The following is a 17,711-nucleotide window of genomic DNA, read 5'->3' as shown; positions in this document are numbered from 1 at the left end:
TTGGTCACCATTATAGAAGGAGGACATGTTGGAGACATTGGTATGTAGTTTTCTAGCTAAATGAGAAAGTACCACCAGAAAATGCCTCTGGAGTGACAATATTTTTCTATGTCTATAGGTCAGTGAATCAAAGTGGCGCTGTGGCTTAGTTGGTTAAAGCGCCTGTCTAGTAAACAGGAGATCCTGAGTTCAAATCTCAGCAGTGCCTGTATTTTCATGATATTATTATTACTTATTTACTACTCTATGTAGTATGTATGTAATGTAAAAGGATTGTGCAAATACTTTATGGCAAAGTTATAAGTTGATTTCAAAGACAATACAATGATATATGTGAAAAAAAGTTCAATTTCTGGTGTCAGTATCTCTTTAAGTGGGTACAAACTGACCAACTGAATAGTTGCCTGAAAGGTCAGATCAGATGTTTGGCCATGAAACCTATCTTAGCAGAAACATTAACTTTGGAGGGATTGTATTCATCTGATGGAGATCGGGAGATCAGGTGAGACTTAATGAAATGCTGTAGATTTTAATGAATATGCTTGTTATATATATAATTCTGAAGAAAATGGTATTTATTGCAATATATGGACAATATCTGTTTTGTTTAAAGGGGAGAACATATTTGTAAGAGCTCTGTTTGGTGTGGACTTTCCTATAGGCTTCTTGCAGCAAATGTCTTATTGTCCTTAATCAATTAATATGGGTGGGAGGGTCCGTTTGTCATTAAATACCACTCACCATTAGAACTTTGTTATCTAAACCAGGGCTGTCCAACTGGAGGCTGAATATGGTTCTGTCCAAGAGATCTGCAGAAGTCTTTGTACATCATCTTTTTGGTAATCCTTTGCTGAACTCCATACAGAATGTTAGACTGTACTGATTGGAACAATGAAGCTTTTAAAATGTTCTCGCTGTGAACAGGATTTGAACCTGTGCAGGGAAACCCCATTGGATTTCGAGTCCAACGCCTTAACCACTCGGCCATCACAGCCCACTTGCCAGTACTGTCCCATCCTGGCCACCCTAACCTTTTTGGATAATTTGCAGTGATTTTTTAAGAAGAATATATGAAAAATCAGGATTTGACCATTAATCACTGTATTCTCATCACTTTTTATCACTTTTATTAATTGATTTATAATATTAAAGAGATTAAAGAGATTAAGGCATTTGCTGCAAGAAGCTTATAGGAAAGTCCACACCAAACAGAGCTCTTACAAATATGTTCTCCCCTTTAAACAAAACAGATATTGTCCATATATTGCAAAAAAAAACATTTTCTGCAGAATTATATATATACGTATATATGATTAAAACAAACACATTCATTAAAATATTTCATTTTCTCACCTGATCTCCTGATCTCTATCAGATGAATACAATCCCTCCAACATTTTTGGTTTTTTTTAAAAGCCGAACTACTGATCTGACCTTTCTGGCAACTAGTCAGTTGGTCTATTTGTATCCACTTAAAAGACCAGTAACACGTTTTTCAAAAAATTTGTTTCTACATAACGAAAAAAAACAAACAAACACCAATATACTTTTAACTTTAAACTCGCAAAGTCTTTATTAAGAAATAACTTAATTGATAAATAACAATCTTCTTCAGAATTATATATATAACAAGCATATTCATTAAAATCTACAGCATTTCATTAAGTCTCATCTGATCTCCCGATCTCCATCAGATGAATACAATCCCTCCAAAGTTAATGTTTCGGCTAAGATAGGTTTCATGGCCAAACATCTGATCTGACCTTTCAGTCAACTGTTCAGTTGGTCAGTTTGTATCCACTTAAAGAGATACTGACACCAGAAATTAAATTCTTTTTTTTACATTTATCATAATATTGCCTTTAAAAGCAACTTATAACTTTGCCATAAAGTATTTGCACAAAGCTTTTACATTACCTGTCTGGTGCTCCATGTTCCTGTATGAGGGGGCGGCCATATTTGTGCAGCAGGAGTCCGTTAGCATTAGAAAATTTAACTGACAGTCAGATTTACAAAACAGACTTCAATCTTAAACCACTAGCCCCACGGTTGGGATAATATATAAGAGATACAGGACATTTGATAGATGAATTATCCAATGGTTAGACACCTATCATTGGATATCAATGGATGTTAAATCTTTATATTCAATGATACCACACAATATGGGAGTTCAAGTTATAACCGACCCATTAAAGGAGTCACAGAAATACACAGACGATTTTCTTCATTACAATTTATTGGTTTTCGAATACTTGTTAACACATAATTTTTTTCACTTCGATGGGGGCTATTACCTCCAGAGAAGGGGCATTGTCATGGGGGCTTCCTTTGCCCCCTCCTATGCCAACCTATATATGGGTTGGTGGGAGCAGTGCCGCGTATATGGATGTGATAACCCCTTTCGCCAACACATTATTTGGTATGGTCGATATATTGACGACCTGTTGTTTATTTGGAGCGGCACCTTGGAATCCATCAAGGGATTCTATACATATTTGAATCACAATCACTATAATCTCCAATTTTCACTGGAGTATCACAAGGAGGAGATTCATTTTTTGGACCTCAAACTCAGAGGAAACAAACACAAGGGGGAAAATACTGAAATATTTAGAAAGTCCACAGCAGGTAACACGATTCTAAGGTCCAACAGCCGCCATCTGAAGCATCTTATAAGAAGTATCCCATACAGTCAGTTTGTAAGGTAGCGGAGAAATTGCAGCTCAGGGGAAACCTTTAAGGTACAGATGAACAGCTAGGAAACAGATTATACGATAGAGGTTATTCTAAAGAATTGATCAGGAACTCGTATGAGAAGGCGAGGAAGATTCCTATATTAGAAGGAAAGAAAAAAGCATGTATCACTACTGGGGAAGTAAGACAACCCTTGATATAAAGACAAGATGAGAAACAAAAGGTTTACTTTGTAACTGAACACAGTGAGGAATTTAAACAGATTTCTAACATTATTAAAAAAACATTTACCGGTTCTAAACAGCGATCTCAAAATGGTGGAGATTTTACCCCAAATTGAGATAAAATATGTCCCAAGAAAAGCCCCTACACGAGGAAAAATACTGGCTCCAAGCCACGTTTCAAGTACCCCGTTAAATTCAATGGGGAAATGGCTTTCTGTGAAAGGTACCCACAAATGTGGAGCGACGGTTTGCAAAACATGTAAAGTGATTTCCGCGGGCACTGGGTTTAAATCCAACGTCACTGGAAGATCTTTCCTGAATAGAGGTTTTTTAACTGTAATACAAAATGTGTGATCTACTTACTAGAGTGTTGTCATTGTAGCAAACAGTATGTGGGTCAGATGGTTCGAAGTCTTTGTACACATCATCTTTTTAACATAATCCGGCCTTCAGCCATGAGGAATAATTACCACGCTCTATGCAGAAGGTTAGACTGTACTGATTGGAACAATGAAAATCATCTCGCTGTGAACAGGATTTGAACCTGTGCAGGGAAACCCCATTGGATTTCAAGTCCAACGCCTTAACCACTCGGCCATCACAGCCCACATCTGTCAAATGGTTTATCTTGGCCACAAATCTTTTCAGATAATTGGGGGGTCATTTAGCAAGAAGAATTCATAGTAAAATCTAAATTTGACCATTACAGTAATCACTGTATTCTCAGCACTTTTTATGCTTAAAGGATAAGTAAACCTGCAAAATAAGTGAATGCAAAATTGATGAGGGTGCGATTCTAAGAACCATTGTAATTTACATTCTTTATATATTTTCATTCTTTATATATTTTCTTTTAATTCCAAGATATTAAGGAATACATGTGCTGTTAATATGAATGAATTATGTTACAACAGCGCCACCTGCTGGTCATTTTCCCACCAGTCTGACCACCAAGTAGTCAAGGAAGTTGTCAGGAGAAAGAAAGAGGCTGCTCTGATGTTCTTCTGCTTAGGAAAAGAAATAGAAACCTTTCTCACATCTTTCCTAAGCAGAAGAACATCAGCCTCTTTCTCTCTCCTGACAACTTCCTTGACTACTTGCTGGTCAGACTGGTGGGAAACTGACCAGCAGGTGGTGCTGTTGTAACAAAATTCATTCATATTAACAGTCCAACTCCTTAACCACTCGGCCATCACAGCCCACTTGTGCTGTTTGCCCCATCCTGGCCACCCAAACCTTTTGGGATAATTTGGAGTAATTTAAGAGATAAGATTCTTTATTTGTCACGTGTATAGTTATACAAGTACATCCACCAGGATTTGCCTCTGGAGTGACAATATTTTTCTATGTCTATGGATTTACATATCAAAGTGGTGCTGTGGCTTAGTTGGTTAAAGCGCCTATCTAGTAAACAGGAGATCCTGAGTTCAAATCTCAGCAGTGCCTTTGTTTTCATGATTATTATTACTTATTTACTACTCTATTTAGATACTGTCCCATCTCAGCCTGTCAGTAACATTTTCTAATGCTAACGGACTCCTGCTGCACAAATATGACCGCCCCCTCATACAGGAACATGGGGCACCAGACACGTAATGTAAGAGCATTGTGCAAATACTTTATGGCAAAGTTATTAGTTGATTTAAAAAACAATACAATGATAGATGTAAAAAAAAGTTACATTTCTGGTGTCAGTATCTCAGTATAAGTGGGTACAAACTGACCAACTGAACAGTTGCCTGAAAGGTCAGATCAGATGTTTGGCCATGAAACCTATCTTAGCAGAAACATTAACTTTGGAGGGATTGTATTCATCTGATGGAGATCAGGAGATCAGGTGAGACTTAATGAAATGCTGTAGATTTTAATGGATATGCTTGTTATATATATAATTCTGAAGAAAATGGTATTTATTGAAATATTTGGACAATATCTGTTTTGAGGAGAACATATTTGTAAGAGCTCTGTTTGGTGTGGACTTTCCTATAGGCTTCTTGCAGCAAATGTCTTATTGTCTTTGATCAATTAATATGGGTGGGATGGTCCCTTTGTCATTAAATACCACTCACCAGTAGAACTTTGTTATCTAAACCAGGGCTGTCCAACTGGAGGCTGAATATGGTTCTGTCTTTTTTAACATAATCCAGCATTCAGCCATGAGGAATAATTACCGCGCTCTATGCAGAAGGTTAGACTGTACTGAGTGGAACAATGAAAATCATCTCGCTGTGAACAGGATTTGAACCTGTGCAGGGAAACCCCATTGGATTTCGAGTCCAACGCCTTAACCACTCGGCCATCACAGCCCACATGTATCAAGTGGTTTATCTTGGCCACAAATCTTTTGAGATAATTAGGGGGTCTTTTAGCAAGAAGAATTCATGGGTGAAATCAAAATTTGACCATTACAATAATATTTGTATTCTCAACATTTTTTATGCTTAAAGGATAAGTAAACCTTCAAAATAAGTGAATGCAAAATTGATGAGGGTGCGATTCTACGAACCTTTGTAATTTACATTCTTTATATATTTTCTTTTAATTCCAAGATATTAAGGGATACATGTACTGTTAATATGAATGAATTTTGTTACAACAGCGCCACCTGCTGGTCAGTTTCCCACCAGTCTGACCAGCAAGTAGTCAAGGAAGTTGTCAGGAAAAAGAAAGAGGCTGCTCTGATGTTCTTCTGCTTAGGAAAAGAATTAGAAACCTTTCTCACATCTTTCCTAAGGAGAAGAACATCAGCCTCTTTCTTTCTCCTGACAACTTCCTTGACTACTTGCTGGTCAGACTGGTGGGAAACTGACCAGCAGGTGGCGCTGTTGTCACAAAATTCATTCATATTAACAGCACATGTATGCCTTAATATCTTGGAATCAAGACAAAATAAATTATGAATGTAAATTACAAAAGTGCTTAGAATAGCCCCTTTTATTTTCATGGTTTACTTATCCTTTAAGGTGGTCCCCATGAAGAAAGGCTATATACTGCAATGAAACATAGCGAGAGACTAAAACCATAAAAACTCAGGAGGATTTTAAAGTATCCTGAGGAACTGCTTTGAGGACCATTACTGATACGGCACAATCTGTTATCTACTGTGTAACCTGTGCTTGAATGGCTGCCCCCATGGCTACACAGCAGCTTGTTTATATAAACTATAGTAGTACTTATCTGTTATCTACTGTGTATCCTGCGCTTGAATGGCTGCCCCCATGGCTACACAGCAGCTTGTTTACCGTATATACTCGAGTATAAGCCGAGTTTTTCAGCATCCAAAATGTGCTGAAAAAGTCTACCTTGGCTTATACTCAGGTCGGCAGGCAGTAGCTGCGATTACAGTCACTTTTAATCATTCCTATACCAACAGTTCACTTGGGGAGAGACTGCAATATCACACAGCGCCATCTGTTGGCTATATGAAAGAATAACAGTGCGCCCTCTGTTGGTTATATGAAAGAATAACTGTGCGCCCTCTGTTGGTTATATGAAAGAATAACAATGACTGCAATATCACACAGCGCCCTCTGTTGGTTATATGAAAGAATAACAGTGACTGCAATATCACACAGCGCCCTCTGTTGGTTGTATGAAGGATTAACAGTGACTGCAATATCACACAGCGCCATCTGTTGGTTATATGAAAGAATAACAGTGACTGCAATATCACAGAGCGCCATCTGTTGGTTATATGAAAGAATAACAGTGCGCCCTCTGTTGGTTATATGAAAGAATAACTGTGCGCCCTCTGTTGGTTATATGAAAGAATAACAATGACTGCAATATCACACAGCGCCCTCTGTTGGTTATATGAAAGAATAACAGTGACTGCAATATCACACAGCGCCCTCTGTTGGTTGTATGAAGGATTAACAGTGACTGCAATATCACACAGCGCCATCTGTTGGTTATATGAAAGAATAACAGTGACTGCAATATCACACAGCGCCATCTGTTGGTTATATGAAAGAATAACAGTGACTGCAATATCACACAGCGCCCTCTGTTGGTTGTATGAAGGATTAACAGTGACTGCAATATCACACAGCGCCCTCTGTTGGTTATATGAAAGATTAACAGTGAATGCAATATCACACAGCGCCCTCTGTTGGTTATATGAAAGAATAACAGTGACTGCAATATCACACAGCGCCCTCTGTTGGTTATATGAAAGATTAACAGTGACTGCAATATCACACAGCGCCCTCTGTTGGTTGTATGAAGGATTAACAGTGACTGCAATATCACACAGCGCCATCTGTTGGTTATATGAAAGAATAACAGTGACTGCAATATCACACAGCGCCCTCTGTTGGTTATATGAAGGATTATCAGTGACTGCAATATCACACAGCGCCATCTGTTGGTTATATGAAAGAATAACAGTGACTGCAATATCACACAGCGCCCTCTGTTGGTTATATGAAAGATTAACAGTGACTGCAATATCACACAGCACCCTCTGTTGGTTGTATGAAAGAATAACAGTGACTGCAATATCACACAGCGCCCTCTGTTGGTTGTATGAAAGAATAACAGTGATGGCAATATCACACAGCACCCTCTGTTGGTTATATGGAAGAATAACAGTGACTGCAATATCACACAGCACCCTCTGTTGGTTATATGAAGGATTAACAGTAACTGCAATATCACACAGTGCCATCTGCACATGGTAGTGGGACAGTGGGACAATGCACACAGTAATCCGTTTGGCAATTCTCTGTCACCATCAATTTTGCAAAGAAGTCCAGTTGATCACTGGGGGGTCGCCTTGGTGGAATGTGCGCTGCTGGGAGACAGGGCTGTACTTGTGTCTAGGCTTATACTAGAGTCAATAAGTTTTCCCAGTTTTCGTAGGTAAAATTAGGTACCTCGGCCTATACTCGGGTCGGCTTATACTCGAGTATATACGGTATATAAACTATAGTAGTACTTATCTGGTATCTACTGTGTATCCTGTGCTTGAATGGCTGTCCCCATGGCTACACAGCCGCTTGTTTATATAAACTGTAGTAGTACTTATCTTTTATCTACTGTGTATCCTGTGCTTGAATGGCTGCCCGCATGGCTACACAGCAGCTTGTTTATATAAACTATAGTAGTACTTATCTGTTATCTACTGTGTATTCTGTGCTTGAATGGCTGTCCCCATGGCTACACAGCAGCTTGTTTACATAAACTATAGTAGTACTTATCTGTTATCTACTGTGTATTCTGTGCTTGAATGGCTGTCCCCATGGCTACACAGCAGCTTGTTTACATAAACTATAGTAGTACTTATCTGTTATCTACTGTGTATCCTGTGCTTGAATGGCTGCCCCGTGGCTACACAGCAGCTTGTTTATATAAACTATAGTAGTACTTATCTGTTATCTACTGTGTATTCTGTGCTTGAATGGCTGTCCCCATGGCTACACAGCAGCTTGTTTACATAAACTATAGTAGTACTTATCTGTTATCTACTGTGTATCCTGTGCTTGAATGGCTGCCCCCATGGCTACACAACAGCTTGTTTATATAAACTATAGTAGTACTTATCTGTTATCTACTGTGTATCCTGTGCTTGAATGGCTGTCCCCATGGTTACACAGGCTGTTTGTTTATATAAACTATAGTAGAGGTTCTGAAGCAAACACACTCAATAGTAAGTAACAATGATGTGATCATTTAATTTTTATTGATGGGGGGAAATCACATTTTTCCAGTTTTTTGTCCAGTGTGTAAAAAAGTTTCAGTATCCCAAACTCAGAAGTAACTCCAAGGTTCCGGTCTCAGCCCACTTATCTGTCTATAGCAGCTGTTTTTGGCTTTGGGTGGAACCACTGACCACACTAGAACTTTGATATCTAAACCAGAGCTCTATACTGAATGTTAGTGGAACAATGAAGCTTTTAAAATCATCTCGCTGTGAACAGGATTTGAACCTGTGCAGGGAAAACCCATTGGTTTTCGAGTCCAACACCTTAACCACTCGGCCATCACAGCCCAATTGCATTGTTTGCCCCATCCTGGCCACCCAAACCTTTTAGGATAATTGGGAGTAATTTAAGAGATAAGATTCTTTATTTGTCACATGTATAGTTATACAAGTACAACATGCAGTGAAACGCATCCTGATCCACTTTTTTAGACAAAATTAAAACATACTAGTTAAATACTTTATTTATCAAGAAGAATATATGGGTAAAATCAGGATTTGACCATTAATCACTGTATTCTCATCACTTTTTATGCTTAAGGTGGTCACCATTATAGAAGGAGGACATGTTGGAGACATTGGTATGTAGTTTTTTAGCTAAATGAGAAAGTACCACCAGAAAATGCCTCTGGAGTGACAATATTTTTCTAAGTCTATAGATTTATATATCAAAGTGGTGCTGTGGCTTAGTTGGTTAAAGCGCCTGTCTAGTAAACAGGAGATCCTGAGTTCAAATCTCAGCAGTGCCTTTGTTTTCTGATATTATTATTACTTATTTACTACTCTATTTAGATACTGTCCCATCTCAGCCTGTCAGTAACATTTTCTAATACTAACGGACTCCTGCTGCACAAATATGGCCGCCCCCTCATACAGGAACATGGGGCACCAGACAGGTAATGTAAAAGGATTGTGCAAATACTTTATGGCAAAGTTATAAGTTGATTTCAAAGACAATACAATGATAGATGTAAAAAAGAGTTTAATTTCTGGTGTCAGTATCTCTTTAAGTGGGTACAAACTGACCAACTGAATAGTTGCCTGAAAGGTCAGATCAGATGTTTGGCCATGAAACCTATCTGAGCAGAATAAATAACTTTGGAGGGATTGTATTCATCTGATGGAGATCGGGAGATCAGGTGAGACTTAATGAAATGCTGTAGATTTTAATGAATATGCTTGTTATATATATAATTCTGAAGAAAATGGTATTTATTGCAATATATGGACAATATCTGTTTTGTTTAAAGGGGAGAACATATATGTAAGAGCTCTGTTTGGTGTGGACTTTCCTATAGACTTTTTGCAGCAAATGTCTTATTGTCCTTAATCAATTAATATGGGTGGGAGGGTCCGTTTGTCATTAAATACCACTCACCATTAGAACTTTGTTATCTAAACCAGGGCTGTCCAACTGGAGGCTTTTTTAACATTTTTTTACATAATCTAGCCTTCAGCCATGAGGAATAATTACCACGCTCTATGCAGAAGGTTAGACTGTACTGATTGGAATAATGAAAATCATCTCACTGGCAACAGGATTTGAACCTGTGCAGGGAAACCCCATTGGATTTCGAGTCCAACGCCTTAACCACTCGGCCATCACAGCCCACTTGTATTGATTGGTTTATTTTGGCCACAAATCTTTTGAGATAATTAGGGGGTCATTTAGCAAGAAGAATTCATGGGTAAAATCAAAATTTGACCATTACAATAATATTTGTATTCTCAGCATTTTTTATGCTTAAAGGATAAGTAAACCTTCATAATCAGTGAATGCAAAATTGATGAGGGTGCGATTCTACGAACCTTTGTAATTTACATTCTTTAAATAGGCTACTCTGATGTTTTTCTGCTTAGGAAAAGAATTAGAAACATTTCTCACATATTTCCTAAGCAGAAGAACATCAGCCTCTTTCTTTCTCCTGACAACTTCCTTGACTACTTGGTGGTCAGACTGGTCAGAAACTGACCAGCAGGTGGCGCTGTTGTAACTAAATTCATTCATATTAACAGTACATGTATTCCTTAATATCTTGGAATCAAGACAAAATAAATTATGAATGTAAATTACAAAAGTGCTTAGAATAGCCCCTTATCAATTTTACATTCACTTATTTTCATGGTTTACTTATCCTTTAAGGTGGTCACCATGAAGAAAGGCTTTATACTGCAATGAAACATAGCCACACACTAAAACCATAAAAACTCAGGAGGATTTTAAAGTATCCCGAGGAACTGCTTAGAGGACCATTACTGATGCGGCACCATCTGTTATCTACTGTGTATCCTGTGCTTGAATGGCTGCCCCCATGGCTACACAGCAACTTGTTTATATAAACTATAGTAGTACTTATCTGTTATCTACTGTGTATCCTGTGCTTGAATGGCTGCCCCCATGGCTACACAGCAGCTTGTTTACATAAACTATAGTAGTACTTATCTGTTATCTACTGTGTATCCTGTGCTTGAATGGCTGCCCCCATGGCTACACAGCAGCTTGTTTATATAAACTATAGTAGTACTTATCTGTTATCTACTGTGTATCCTGTGCTTGAATGGCTGCCCCCATGGCTACACAGCAGCTTGTTTATATAAACTATAGTAGTACTTGTTAAATATGAGCTAAAGTAATTGTGCCTGTTGAATCTGCTGATGCTGTTCTAGTACTAGAGTCTTATGTATAAGGCTTCCTGTTGAATCTGCTGTTATGTTTTCTATGCTACTTTTATCTTACTGAGTTATGGAGTTTCCTTCCTGTTAAGCATTACACAATTACTCCAGCAGCTACTTGTCTGTGTGTTTCACTATATTCCATGGACACAACAGATTGACGACGAGGATGAGATTTTAGCAAGATCTGCTAAATGTGAGACACCAAAAGCTGCAGTTAAAAAAAAAAAAAAAAAAAAGACACAGAACAGTGGTAAGTCCCTGCAGAGAGTTGTATGCTATCTGGAAATATGGCTGGACATATTGGGAAAGTGGAAGCATTTGACAGCTCAATAGAGGACTGGGCTACATATATAGAGAGACTGGAACAGTATTTGGAAGTAAATGACATACCCCTAGAGAAACATGTGGCAGCATTACTCAGTGTAATAGGGGGCAAAACGTACAGCCTTGTGCGCAACTTAACAGCACCAGAAAAACCATCTTCTAAAAGCTTTAAAGAAATAGTGCAAATTGTTCAGGAACACATGTCACCTAAGCCCCTGGTTATAGCAGAAAGATTCAGATTTCACAAAAGGAACCAGCAGGAGGGTGAGACAGTTTGTGTGTTTGCAGCAGAGTTAAGGAAACTGTCAGAACACTGTGATTTTAAGGATGGACTGAATGATGCACTAAGGGACAGATTTGTATGTGGTTTATGCAGTGAAAACATACAGAAAAGGCTGCTAACAGAGGATAACATCACATTTAAACGAGCAATAGAAATTGCAGTAGCAATGGAGACCGCTGCTAAGGACACATTAGAATTACAGAACAGAAGCAAAGCAGAAACACTAGAGAAAGCAGCAACTGATTTGCATAGAGTGGTGGCAGGTCAAAATAAAAGATATTCTAATCCGAATTCTGGATCTTGCTACAGGTGTGGGAAAGGATTCCATAATGCAGCAACCTGCAAATTCAAGAATGCTTACTGCAGAAAATGTAATAAAAAGGGCCATATCCAAGCAGTATGCCTAAGTGACAAAATGAGCTTCCCTGTTTCAAAACAGCCTTTTACAAATACACATGATGTTCATAATGCTTGTTTAGCTGATAGCACTGATTCTGAACTTGGAAGTATTGATGTGTATCATGCAGATACCGGTGACCGATCTGTCATCTGGCTAACACCAAAAATAGCTGGTATTCCAGTTAAGATGGAATTAGACACAGGGTCTGCTGTTTCAATAATAACACACCCGGAATATAAAAAAATATTTAAAGACACACCTCTTCAAAAAACAAAACTGCTACTAAAAACATACACTGGACAGAAGATAGTGCCACTTGGAGTTTTAAATGCTGAGGTAGAGTACAAAAATTTTAAATGCCAGCTGGACTTATATGTGGTGGAGACAGGTGGTCCTGCATTATGGGGCCGGGAGTGGTTACACAAAATACCCATTGACTGGAAATCCATAAAAATGTTACATTCAGTGTCTGCTGATAACACCAAACCAGTGGAACATTTAAAGGCCATTTTAGCTCAAGCCTCAGAAGTATTTAAAGAAGGCATGGGTACTTTAAAACACATCAAGGCTAATATATGCCTTGAGGAAAATGCACAGCCCAAATTTCACAAAGCTCGTCTAGTGCCTTATAGTATTCGTCCAAAAGTCGAAGCAGAATTGGATCGTCTAGAACAAGATGGAGTAATTTCAAAAGTCTCTTGGAGTGACTGGGGCACACCTATTGTGCCTATTATAAAAAGGGATGGTTCAGTTAGAATATGTGGAGATTTTAAAGTTTCCATTAACCCCGTTCTACAGTCTGATAAGTATCCCTTACCTTTGATTGAGGATATATTTGCCTCTCTTGCGGGTGGACTAAAATTCAGCAAAATCGATCTTGCTCAAGCCTACTTACAAATGGAGGTAGTGGAAAATGCCAAACACTACCTTACAATCAACACGCCAAAAGGACTATACCGATACAACAGATTAGTATTTGGCGTGGCCTCGGCACCTGCCATATGGCAAAGAGCCATGGATCAAGTTCTACAAGGCATTCCACATACTAAATGTTATCTGGATGACATAATTGTGACAGGCACAGATGATACAGAACATTTGGAAAACCTAAAGAGGGTTCTAACACGGCTGGAAGAATATGGACTAAGAGCCAACAAAGAAAAATGTGCCTTCTTTAAGGACTCTATACAATATTGTGGACATATTATAGATGCCAATGGCTTGCACAAGTCTCCAGAGAAAATCCAAGCAGTGTTACAAGCACCACTGCCCAAGGATGTAACACAGCTCAGATCATTTTTGGGATTTATTAATTATTACAGCCGGTTTGTTCCAAATCTTGCAACTGTGCTATACCCATTAAATCAATTGCTGCAGAGAGGTCAAAAATGGGAGTGGACTGTACAGTGTGACAAAGCCTTCAAGGAAGCAAAGACATTGGTCACGTCTGATGATGTCCTCGTGCATTTCAATGCTTCCTTGCCATTAAAACTGGCATGTGATGCTTCCCCATATGGCATTGGAGCTGTGATATCTCATGTTCTCCCAGACAAAAGTGAAAGGCCGATAGCATTTGCTTCAAGATCACTCACAAGTGCAGAACGCAACTATGCACAGATAGACAAGGAAGCACTTAGCCTTATCTGGGGAGTGAAAAGATTTAATCAATTCTTATATGGCCGGAAGTTTACACTCATAACAGACCATCAGCCATTGGTTGCAATACTTCACCCAAAGAAAGGAGTTTCTGCAACAGCTGCTGCGCGCATGCAGCGCTGGGCTTTGTTTCTTGCTGGTTATGACTATGATATTGAGTTCAAGAGGACAGCTGCACACGCAAATGCAGATGGACTGTCACGTCTGCCACTACCAGATCAAGACAGTTCTGAGGAAAATTCTGAATATGTTAATGTACATCAGATTGATTGCCTTCCTCTAACCTGTAAAATGATTGAGAATGAAACCAAAAGAGATCCCACTCTAGCATGTGTCTATGAGGCAACTCTTAAAGGCTGGAAGTATACAGATAAGGCCCCACTAATTCCTTACTACTCACGTAGACATGAACTGACCATACATGAAGGATGTGTAATGTGGGGGGTTCGTGTTGTTGTTCCCACAAAGTTGCAACCAAGAGTACTAGATGAGCTGCATGAAGGCCATCTAGGCATAGTAAAAATGAAGTCACTTGCAAGGAGTTTTGTATGGTGGCCAGGAATTGATCAACAAATAGAGCAACTAGCAAACAAGTGCATTGGATGTCAAGAGGTGCAGTCTATGCCACAACCAGCTCCAGTTCATCTGTGGGAATGGCCCTCTACTCCTTGGCAACGTATACACATTGATTTTGCTGGACCATTTCTGGGACTGATGTTTTTCATTATTGTGGATGCTCATTCTAAATGGCCAGAGGTTTTCTGCATGAAGTCTACTAGTACCTCATATACTATTGATATATTGAGAACCTTGTTTGCAAGAACTGGAATACCTGAACAGATTGTTAGTGATAATGGTCCTCAATTCATTTCTGAAGAATTTCAATTGTTTATGAAACGCAATGGAATTAAACATTCTACTTCAAATCCATACCATCCTGCAACAAATGGTTTAGCTGAAAGATTTGTACAAACTATGAAACAGTCACTGCGGTCAATGGCACATGACAGTGGATCCCTGCAGCATAAACTGGCAAGGTTTTTGTTATCCTATCGGAATTCAATTCATACAACTACAGGCTGTACACCTGCAAGGTTATTTATGGGCCGCGATCTTAGGTCTCGGTTAGACTTGCTGAAACCAGATCTCAATCGTCATGTGAGAAACCACCAGTTTAAAATCAGGGGAGGAGAGAGGAGAACCTTGCGGCAGCTTAGTGTTGGGCAAACCGTCTTGGCAAGGAACTACAGAGGGCCTAATAAATGGCTACCAGCAATTGTCACTGCTCAAAGAGGTCCATGCAGTTACACGGTAAAAGTGGCAGGCAATCTATATTGGCGTCGTCATATTGACCAGCTACGTAATACTGCAGTTACCACTGAGCAAAACCAGACACAAAGCCTTGTTGGAATTCCCTATACTAATGGGGTACCCCTTGAGCCCCAGATTGTGACATCACCAGAGGTAACAACCCCTGCAAGTCCAACCGAAATGGAGAGTACGTACTCTGAAGCATCGGTGGTACCTGATTGTTCCGAGCACCAGTTTCCTTCCATAGAAGAGGGCAACATTTCTAGGCGTTACCCACAAAGAGAGCATCGACCTCCTGATAGACTTAACTTATAACTTGTGACTTTTATTAACCATTCATTTTACAGGTGTTACCACCATGAATCTTGATGGGGGAGAGAACTGTTAAATATGAGATAAAGTAATTGTGCCTGTTGAATCTGCTGATGCTGTTCTAGTACTAGAGTCTTATGTATAAGGCTTCCTGTTGAATCTGCTGTTATGTTTTCTATGCTACTTTTATCTTACTGAGTTATGGAGTTTCCTTCCTGTTAAGCATTACACAATTACTCCAGCAGCTACTTGTCTGTGTGTTTCACTATATTCCATGGACACAACAGTACTTATCTGTTATCTACTGTGTATCCTGTGCTTGAATGGCTGCCCCCATGGCTACACAGCAACTTGTTTATATAAACTATAGTAGTACTTATCTGTTATATACTGTGTATCCTGTGCTTGAATGACTGCCCCCATGGCTACACAGCAGCTTGTTTACATAAACTATAGTAGTACTTATCTGTTATCTACTGTGTATCCTGTGCTTGAATGGCTGCCCCCATGGCTACACAGCAGCTTGTTTATATAAACTATAGTAGTACTTATCTGTTATCTACTGTGTATCCTGTGCTTGAATGGCTGCCCCCATGGCTACACAGGCTGTTTGTTTATATAAACTATAGTAGTACTTATCTGTTATCTACTGTGTATCCTGTGCTTGAATGGCTGCCCCCATGGCTACACAGGCTGTTTGTTTATATAAACTATAGTAGTTCTGAAGCAAACACACTCAATAGTAAGTAACAATGACGTGATCATTTAATTCTTATTGATGGGGGGGAAATCGCATTTTTCCAGTTTTTTGTCCCTTGTGTAAAAAAGTTTCAGTATCCCAAACTCAGAAGTAACTCCAAGGTTCCGGTCTCAGCCCACTTATCTGTCTATAGCAGTTGCCTTTGGCTTTGGGTGGAACCACTCACCACACCAGAACTTTGATATCTAAACCAGAGCTCTATACTGAATGTTAGTGGAACAATGAAGCTTTTAAAACTATATCGCTGTGAACAGGATTTGAACCTGTGCAGGGAAACCCCATTGGATTTCGAGTCCAACGCCTTAACCACTCGGCCATCACAGCCCACTTGTTGGTTTGTTAGTCTCATCCTGGCCGCCCAAACCTTTTGCGATAATTGGGGGTAATTTTTTTAGAAGAATATATGGGTAAAATCAGGATTTGACCATTAATCACTGTATTCTCATCACTTTTTATGCTTAAGGTGGCCACCATGAGGAAAGACTATGGACTCCAGTGATACATGTCACCAAACACTAAAACCATAGATCGGGGTTAACTCCTATTTATAGGAGGGGTCAGGGATGTTAAACCTTTCTTCTATTTATCTTACCAACTAGGAGGAAGAATAGTCTTATTTCGGGAAGTCTAAATTTCCTCTATTGCTGTCAAATGTTTTCCTTCTTTCGAAAAAAAAAAACCCATACAACACTTCTGGGGCAATGTAACATGTGTATTGAATAGGAACAACCACTATATTCTAATTAGCTGGCTCCTTCACTGGCCTGATGATCAAAGAGAAGCCCATCCTGAGACTGTTAGTGACGGTAAAATAGCTTTTTTCAGTTACTACAGTCCACGACAATTATCATAAGATCTTGGATAATGGGAATATGGGAAGTTTATTTTACAGGGAACAATAGAATCTTGTTTGTTACATGTCACCATATGGGCACAAAGAGGGTAAGTCCTACTCACTCTTGGGTCTACAGACACATTATTATGATGTAGTTCTCAGAAGAGAGTGTGCAGAGTGGGGTGGAGGTGAGCGAGCTGGTCAGCCAATTATCCTAGGGCCTTTGGCCAGCTTGGCTTTGCACTGGTTACAGTAGGGAGGACATGGTGGAGACATTGGTATGTAGTTTTTCTAGGTACATAAGAAAGTAACCCCAAAAAATCTCTTTAGAGTGCCAAAATGTCCCAAAGCCAGGAAACTTTTCAAAAGGAAGTTTGTTGGTTAACGCACTTGTCTGTTTAACATGAGATCCTGAATCCAAATCTCAGCAGTGCCTTTAGTACTCTATTAAGATAGTACTGACCTATTCTGCAGCACCTACTGAGATCTTACACCACTCAATTCATTTACCGCCCCAGTGAAACAGACG

At 39.2% G+C, this 17,711-nt stretch overlaps 9 non-coding genes across 9 annotated transcripts; 3 read left to right on the top strand and 6 right to left on the bottom strand.

The window, feature by feature from the left end:
• The first annotated feature begins 134 nt into the window (after positions 1–134).
• Positions 135–208, top strand: trnat-agu. The gene has a single exon. It is a non-coding gene; the product is annotated as a tRNA-Thr (tRNA).
• Positions 209–912: 704 nt separating this feature from the next.
• Positions 913–994, bottom strand: trnas-cga. Its single transcript has one exon. It is a non-coding gene; the product is annotated as a tRNA-Ser (tRNA).
• A 2,450-nt stretch (positions 995–3,444) lies between these two features.
• trnas-uga lies at positions 3,445–3,526 on the bottom strand. Its single transcript has one exon. It is a non-coding gene; the product is annotated as a tRNA-Ser (tRNA).
• A 767-nt stretch (positions 3,527–4,293) lies between these two features.
• trnat-agu lies at positions 4,294–4,367 on the top strand. The gene has a single exon. It is a non-coding gene; the product is annotated as a tRNA-Thr (tRNA).
• A 778-nt stretch (positions 4,368–5,145) lies between these two features.
• trnas-cga lies at positions 5,146–5,227 on the bottom strand. The gene has a single exon. It is a non-coding gene; the product is annotated as a tRNA-Ser (tRNA).
• Positions 5,228–8,830: 3,603 nt separating this feature from the next.
• On the bottom strand, positions 8,831–8,912 carry trnas-cga. Its single transcript has one exon. It is a non-coding gene; the product is annotated as a tRNA-Ser (tRNA).
• Positions 8,913–9,300: 388 nt separating this feature from the next.
• Positions 9,301–9,374, top strand: trnat-agu. The gene has a single exon. It is a non-coding gene; the product is annotated as a tRNA-Thr (tRNA).
• Positions 9,375–10,152: 778 nt separating this feature from the next.
• trnas-cga lies at positions 10,153–10,234 on the bottom strand. Its single transcript has one exon. It is a non-coding gene; the product is annotated as a tRNA-Ser (tRNA).
• Positions 10,235–16,589: 6,355 nt separating this feature from the next.
• trnas-cga lies at positions 16,590–16,671 on the bottom strand. The gene has a single exon. It is a non-coding gene; the product is annotated as a tRNA-Ser (tRNA).
• Between the last annotated feature and the right edge of the window lie 1,040 nt (positions 16,672–17,711).

This window comes from Xenopus laevis, chromosome 3S (assembly GCF_017654675.1).
Source record: "Xenopus laevis strain J_2021 chromosome 3S, Xenopus_laevis_v10.1, whole genome shotgun sequence".
In the NCBI taxonomy this organism is placed as follows: Eukaryota; Metazoa; Chordata; class Amphibia; order Anura; family Pipidae; genus Xenopus; species Xenopus laevis.
Note: the sequence above shows the minus strand (reverse complement) of the source record. Positions and strands in the feature narration are given on the sequence as shown.